General features: G+C 44.3%; 1 protein-coding gene across 2 annotated transcripts in view; it reads left to right on the top strand.

The window, feature by feature from the left end:
* Positions 1–299: 299 nt before the first annotated feature.
* The window catches only part of PEBP4 (phosphatidylethanolamine binding protein 4), a 245,632-nt gene continuing 238,551 nt past the window's right edge, over positions 300–7,380 (top strand). Inside the window, exon 1 of one of the 2 annotated variants that reach the window (XM_035022559.1) lies at positions 300–401. The gene's annotated coding sequence lies outside the window, so the exon portion shown is untranslated. Of the gene's footprint in view, positions 402–821; positions 898–7,380 lie in introns of those variants that run through there. The other variant, XM_035022561.1, reaches the window with a different exon arrangement.

Below are 7,380 nucleotides of genomic sequence, written 5' to 3'. Positions count from 1 at the left end.
CAGGTGGAGCCGCCAGAGCTGGAGCTCCTCTCTCTTCCCCAGGCACAGAGAAAAGGCCGGGGGGGGGGGGGGGGGGCGGTTGTCTCAGAATGGCAGGGCATGGGTCACAGGCTTACCTGCTGTCTTTCCCCTGGGGCCCAGCTGGCCTATCACTGTTCCCTGACCGGAAGCAATGTCCTGGGCCAGGTCAAGGGGAGGGAATGCGTGAGGAAACAATACACGGATTTAAGGGCTGGGATCCAAAGCCCAGCCTATGGGGAGCCAGGTAAGGGTCATGGTTACTGTATCCAGGGGTGGGACTAGCAGGCCGGCCTCCCAGTCAGTTGCCTCCCCGTCCAGGTCTGTGCAGAGCCCAGAGATAAGCCACTTGGACGGGAGGCCCCACTCCCAACTTTGGACAGGTGAGCATTCTTGGTATCTCGGCCCAGCCCCTGACCCCCCAGGGCCTTTTTTTGGTCTGCCCTCAGGCTCTCATTCTGACTCCTGTCCGGGCCTCTCCTCCTCCCTGGTGACTCACATTGCTTTGGAATTTCACTCACTGGCTCTTTCTGACGCACATCCTGGGAGCCTGGCCTAGAGCCAGGGAACAGCGCTGTTGCTTCAACCCCACCGGTGATTAATTTTGGCAACCTGAGCTGGAGGCTATACAGAGGGAAGCCAGGCTGGAGAAGCGAGATGGGAGTTGGGGAGTGTTGCTGGACAGGAAGTCTTTCTTCTTGCTTCTGCTCCTTTGCACTCAGGTAGAAAATGAACAACAAGAAAGGTATTAGCTTGTAGTGGTCTGACATGCCGGTTTGGCCAGCCAGGATTCTCGAGACGATTGAGCAATGAAGTTCAAAACCTATACTGGCCACTGTGCTTCTTGCAATCAATTTCTGGACCTCAATTTGCCATTTTGTGAGTCTTAAAGGTTTGATATCCCTCATTTTGAACGCTAAGAACAATGGCTTTGTGCTCGGTTGATGGAGCTTATGTATCTCTTGCAGTGGCTTGGACTCTGTTGTCTCCCCATTTTGAATATGATGTGAGGGGCTGGTGCTGGCTGGGACTGTGGAGAGGGGTAGGGGGAGTGGACCTGACAGTGCACTGGGCTGGGATGCATTCTGTCATCACCCCGACTTGTCCCCATCGGACGCCCCAGCAGGGAAGGGAGAGGATCCCCATGGCCTTCACAGCACTTATCTCCCTTGGGACCCTGGTGCGTGCTTCAGTAGCACTGAGTTCTGTGTGCTATCCTCACTCCTCCAGAAGCCGGTTGCTTTTCCCATCCCTTCCCCAGATTGTTCTCCACCTCTTATTTCTCCAGCTGCCTGGGGCTCAAGGATTCATAGTCCCAAACCTGCCCCTTCCAGCAACTCTGCTAAGTAAGGAAAGGGCTCTGTGCCAGTCTGATCGGCTGACCCCTGGGAGCGCATGCATGAGGTAGGGCTGGGGGACACCCTCAGTGTATTCAGGAAACAAAGCCCTCACCCCCATTTGTCTAACCCCAAAGAATGACCACAGTGAAAAGAACCATGGGCCAGTTTCAGGGGAGTTGGCCTGTGAGTGAAGATGTCACCGCCCCAGCCCCCTGGGGTCTGGTGGACACCCCACTCGCTGCTACAGTAAATCTGGTCTGTAGGGGGCGCTAGAGAAGCATGCTTCAGGCACTCTTCGCCTCTCTCTCTTAGCCACACTGGGGGGGACAATGATCATTTTGGAAGATGTTGAGAAGTAAAGGGTGGGGTTAAGGAAATGAGTCTGTACCTCGATACCCATACCAATGATTATAATCAGGATTTATTTTTTTTTTTCAAACTAAAAGCACTATTAATAAGGCAATACATCATGACCAGGTAGGTTTAAGAGTTTAGAATCCCAAGTCAGACTGAGTTCAAATCAAAGGAGTTCCACTTACAGGTTTTGGATATCCCACGTATTTCCTCTGTAGTCATTAATATTTTTAGGTGATATAATATATGGTCCACTAAAATATTACACATATCCAAGTCATAAAACATAATAAGGACCCAGACAACTGCAAACCCCTTACTCGACTTAAAAAGTGTAACACAAGCAACACACTGCACGGTTGAAGCCATGCGCGCGGGGCTCCTCGTTCCCACGTGTAACCTCTCGACACAGGGGCCCCTAGTCGGCATCTGGTGTTTGTCATTTCCCTGAAGATTTAGAATATTTTCTGTCATATTGTGTGGGCCTCCCTAAATAATATACTGTTTAGGTTTGCTTGTTTTTAAGCTTTGAGAAAGGATATTATACTGTATGTGCATCATCTTGCTGGACTTGGCTTTTCTCAGCTTTGTGTTACTAAGATGGGGCCACTCTGCTGTGTGCGGCCATGTGCCTCCATCTGCAGGGCAGTGTGATTCCCAGGGCCGCGGCATATTATTCCGCTGGCTAGTCTTTGCTAGTATGAAAACCGCTCCTTTGAATGTTCTTGTGCTCGTCCAAGTGCACATGTTCAAACATTTCTCACTGGGTAAATACCCAGAAATAGAACTGCTGGGTTATGGGGTAAGTGCCTGCTCAACTTGACAAGATTGCACTGAAGGGTTTTCCGAAGCGGCCAGTGAAGAAGGGTTCTAGCTGCTGCTGATTCTCACCTCCCCTCAGCCTCTCTGCTGGGTGCATCGTGGTATCTCAGCAGTAACAGTCCATGTTTCTCTGGTTACTAACAAGGTCGAGTGGGTATCTTCCAACGTTTTGGTACATTTGTGTTTCTTCTGGAGGTGCCTGTTCATGTCCTTTGCCCATTTTCTGGACACCAGCATTTTCTTATCATCAGCAATTTGTATGAGTTATTTACATGTTCTGGAACTAACATTTTTCAGTGATATGAAAAATATTATATATTATATATATTTTTAAGTATTAATGTATTTTAATATACAAAAAACATTTCTAGCTTTTCAATTCTATGTGTGGCAAATATTTTCTCCAGGAGTGTGGCTTGTTATATGACTTTCATTATGGTGGCTTTTGATGAACATACGTTCTTATATTGCAGTTGAATTCATTAAGGTTTCTTTCAAGGATAGCATATATTGTGTCTTAAGAAACCCTTCCTTAGCCTAAGGTGATAAATATAGTTTTCTATATTTTTTCTCAAACATGTTAAGCTTGCCCTTCCTGTTTAAACCTTTCTCTTTAATTGATATTTATCAACTGGGGTTTTGGCTAAGAAAAAAGCCCCAGTACTTTATTTTAAAAATATTCCTCTGGTTCTATAATTAACAAATGTACATTAACAAATATATATTTTTTAGAGATTTTATTTATTTATTTGACAGAGAGAGACACAGCGAGAGAAGGAACACAAGCAGGGGGAGTGGGAGAGGGAGAAGCAGGCTTCCCACTGAACAGGAGCTCAATGCGGGGCTCGATCCCAGGACCCTGAGATCATGACCTGAGCCAAAGGCAGATGCTTAACGACTGAGCCACCCAGGTGCCCCTTCATTAACAAATATTGATAGTTGCAGAAAAATATGAAAAATTAAGAACCACTAAAATTTTTACCACCACTCGATATAGCTATCTAAAATACATAATTGGTATATAATATGCCATATAGCATTATCTTCTTTTTTATATCTTTTTTTCTCTGATTTTACATGTTCATAGTAGAACATTTAGAAGTAGAAGATAAATAAATTAGCCACTGAATTAGCTACTGTCCCTGCCAGGAATTCACAGCTGGTGCTTCACACTACTCTGAAATTGTTCCGTGTGCCTCCCAAACACCCAGTGTGGTTACTCAGGAGCAGAGTTCTGTACTGAAGGTCACAGCCATCACCCTGCCAGTAGAGAGTCTCCAGGGTATCCTTGGTCAGGAAGAGACTCTTGTACACCCCTGAATAAGCATATCATGAGGGGGCTGCTAACAACCCAAGAAAATTCCAAACAGGCCCACTCAAATTCCAGAAGAACATTGTGAAATGAGTTATTTAAATGATAACTAAGTCATGCCCCTACCAAAAACCTTTTTTCCTTAGGGTAGGAAATAAAAATATAGGTTATGATTACTATGGCCAAAAGCAAGTATTTTCCCTCCACATTTTACCTCTGCTTTGCTATGGCCAAATTATCAGTCTCAGCATTTCAGCCCTTTATAGAGAAACTATTTGAACTCTATTTCACTGGGTTGGTAACAAAATAGTCTATATGTTGGTACAAACATGTCTACATGGTGTCTATGTGCCCACTCACGGAGGAGGCAGGGAGAGCTAATCAAGCGAGCTAATCATGGTACTCACTATTTCTAAACCAAGACCAGAAGGTACCTTGCAAGAAAGATGGCGCCTATACCAATGGATTGGAGTTTGCACAGAACCTGAAGTCTAGCTTGTGAGGTAGTTCTACCTTGGTACATCACAAAGACTTGAGAATGAGGGAGTGGCAGGAAGGGGCAGTGGACGGCTGGGAAGGAGATACTGGAGCAGAGCCTTCCACCAACAGGTGGAAAGGCCAGGAGGCTGGGGAGAGATTTTAAAACAAGCATTACCATCTTGCCCAGGGCCTCCTTTGGGCCGCATGATGGGAACAGAGGTAAGAGCCCCAAACCAGTAGCCTCTAGGTTTTCCTGCACATGGGTTCAGCGAAATGGTGAGAAGACAGAGCCGGACATCACTGAGAGCAATGAAAGGCTTCTCTCTTCTAGTTCTGCTACACAAATGCCTGGGCAGGCTTCAGTGCTTAGCCTCTGAAATCACCGTTTATAGACTGGGGCCTCTGAGAGCCCAGTGGGCAGGACTCGGTTGGGAGAGTGGGCAGAAGGGCCAGCTGTACCTGAGCTTGAAGTGGTGCAGATCTTGGGCTGCCTGGGTTGAGCAGCATGGTGCTGCTGCAGCTGGAGCTCAGCTGACTGGGCTCAGGGCCAAGCTTAGGCTCCTCTGGAGCCCTAAACTCCTCCGGAGAGCCCAATACTTTCTCGTAAGAGCATGGCAGCCAGAGTATGACTACTGCTCATTCTGCAACCCCTGGAGAGCAGATTTGAGTTGCTTCAGAGGCAGGTAGGAGAAGAAAGGGGCTGCACGGAAGGTACCTACATTTTGTCCCTTTTCATCCTACCTCCCCTTCCTCCCTCCTGTCCCCACCCAACAGAAGGAGTCTGCACCAGCTCCAGCTGTGAATTCCTGGGAGGGACAGTGGCTAATTCAAATGAATCTGGCTGGCAAAAGACTCAGCTCTCAAAACCAGCCTACTTGGAACAATCTCGAAGGGCCTGCCCTAGTGAGGAGAGCATCTCAAGGCTCCATGGAAGTCAAGAAGAGGGTGGGGGTGGGGAGGTCACTGCAGCTCCAGAGGCTCCCGCTGGGGAATGAGATCTCTTTCTTTCAGTCAATCATACAGCTCAGCATAGGTTTAAAAATAATTGTCAGCACAACCAGAGTTAAAAAGATGGTTCGCTTCTTATCAGTGGTCGAATCAGCTCCAGTCAACATTTATTGAACTAGTTATGGTAGACACCGTGCCAGGCACTGACAATTAGCTTTTACAATAGGAAATGAGATTGGAAGGAAAACATACATTCTCACAAGCAGACCTTTTATATATACTGTAGTCGAATTCTGAAAAAGACATTTCTAAATCTCAGAGGAAAATCAGTAGGTAGTTTAAAATCGGAAAAGTTTGAACAAATTTTTTTTGCTTAAATCTCTGCAGATAAGGTATTACACTTGAAAGAAGCAGCTTAGAGCACTTTAGTGTTTTGATTACCTATGGCTAAAAGGGAAATTAAAATTAGGAGATTTGGACAAATGCTAGGTGTTGTTTTGGGGTCATAGCTATGGGATGAGATGCACTTCATGTAATCAAGCAGAAACAGGAAGTTGTAATTTGGGATTTCGAAAGTATTTGGGACGTCACACAAAGCTGTTAGAAGAATGGATTCCTTGGAATTTGGAGCTCTAATTTTAAATATCCACAGAGTTTGTTTTTTAAAAAAAACTTGGTATTGGACATTAGTTCAGACTTTCACTTTGAAGATAGCTAGGATAACAATCAAAATTGTCCTGATGAAATGAACTGACCCTTCTGTTTTTCAGAATTATTAAAGAATTTGACGATTAAATGAATTCTCATTTCTCTTCACACTGGTAATATAAATACACAACTTTTTTCACTGTTTGTCCTCAAAAATATTCTAATGTAACAGTTGGGCATTTAAAACCTGAAGGCTTTTAATTCACCAGTAAAGGTTTTTTAGCAAATAAAATAGGCAAAGAACATGCAAATACAATTCATTTTTTAAAAGGAAATAAATATGGGAACATTTTTTAAAAGGCTTAACCTCAGTTATTTTTATTTTTACTTATTTTTATTTTTTTTAAAGATTTTATTTATTTGCTTGTCAGAGAGAACAAGCACAAGCAGGGGGAGCGGCATGCAGAGGGAAAAGCAGGCTCCCCGCTGAGCAGGGAGCCTGATGCGGGACTCTATCCCAGGATGCTGGGATCATGACCTGATCCAAAGGCAGAAGCTTAACTGACTGAGCCACTCAGGCGTCCCCTCAGTTATTTTTAAAAAGTGAAAATTAGATCAATTTTTAATCTGTGGAATCAGTAAGAATTTTTTTTTTAAATGATGATACTCAACTCCCGCTGCTTGATGGAAGTATAAATTAGTACATTTCTGAAAAACAATCAGATGGAATATATGAGGACCCATGCAGAGCCCCCAAGTTGGTATGAAGATTATTTTAAATAAAAGATTATTTAATGTATGAAGACGTTTGAGAGTCAAAGGTTGCAGAAAGAAGGCTTCTCAGAGCTTCCCTTATCTGACTAAAAGCAGCAAGTTCTGGGAAGTAAGTCTGTCACAAGTTCTTTCTTCAGGGACGATCTATTCCCAAAATAGATCAAATAAAACCTACCCCAAATCTCATCTCTGGGGGATTTCTATGGCCCTGAAGGAGACAGAAAGGCAACTCATACTTGACAGACAAACATCATCACAAACTTTCTTACCTCTGAAAGAGATTGTTCTGAAAATCCATTGTCTTTCCTAAAAAAAACCATTTACTCTTCCTATAGAAGCCTTTTTTCCCTCCCTCCCTTTTCCCTAATAAGTTAGGTAGATAAGCCTTTAACTTGAACCATTTAACAAGCCAGCTACTTCATTTGTTGGCTCCCATGTGTACCCCAGAAAACCTTTTTCCCGGGTTACTCTGTCTTTTTTAGTTTACTTTGCAGGCCTCAGTCACTAACCTAAGAGGCAGAGGAAAAGTTTCTTTCCCATCTTTTACATATATATGAAGGGGCTTGAAAGAACACATATACTTTGACCCAAGAAAATTCTAAGAACAAAATCTAAGGAAATAATCAGAAGTCAGGAAAAGATTTATGTGAAGGATGATCATAACACTAGTAATTTGGGGGGTGG

This window comes from Mirounga leonina, unplaced genomic scaffold, assembly GCF_011800145.1.
Source record: "Mirounga leonina isolate KUSES-001 unplaced genomic scaffold, KU_Mleo_1.0 Mir_176, whole genome shotgun sequence".
NCBI classification, from domain to species: Eukaryota; Metazoa; Chordata; class Mammalia; order Carnivora; family Phocidae; genus Mirounga; species Mirounga leonina.
This window is presented reverse-complemented; position numbering and strand designations above follow the sequence as displayed.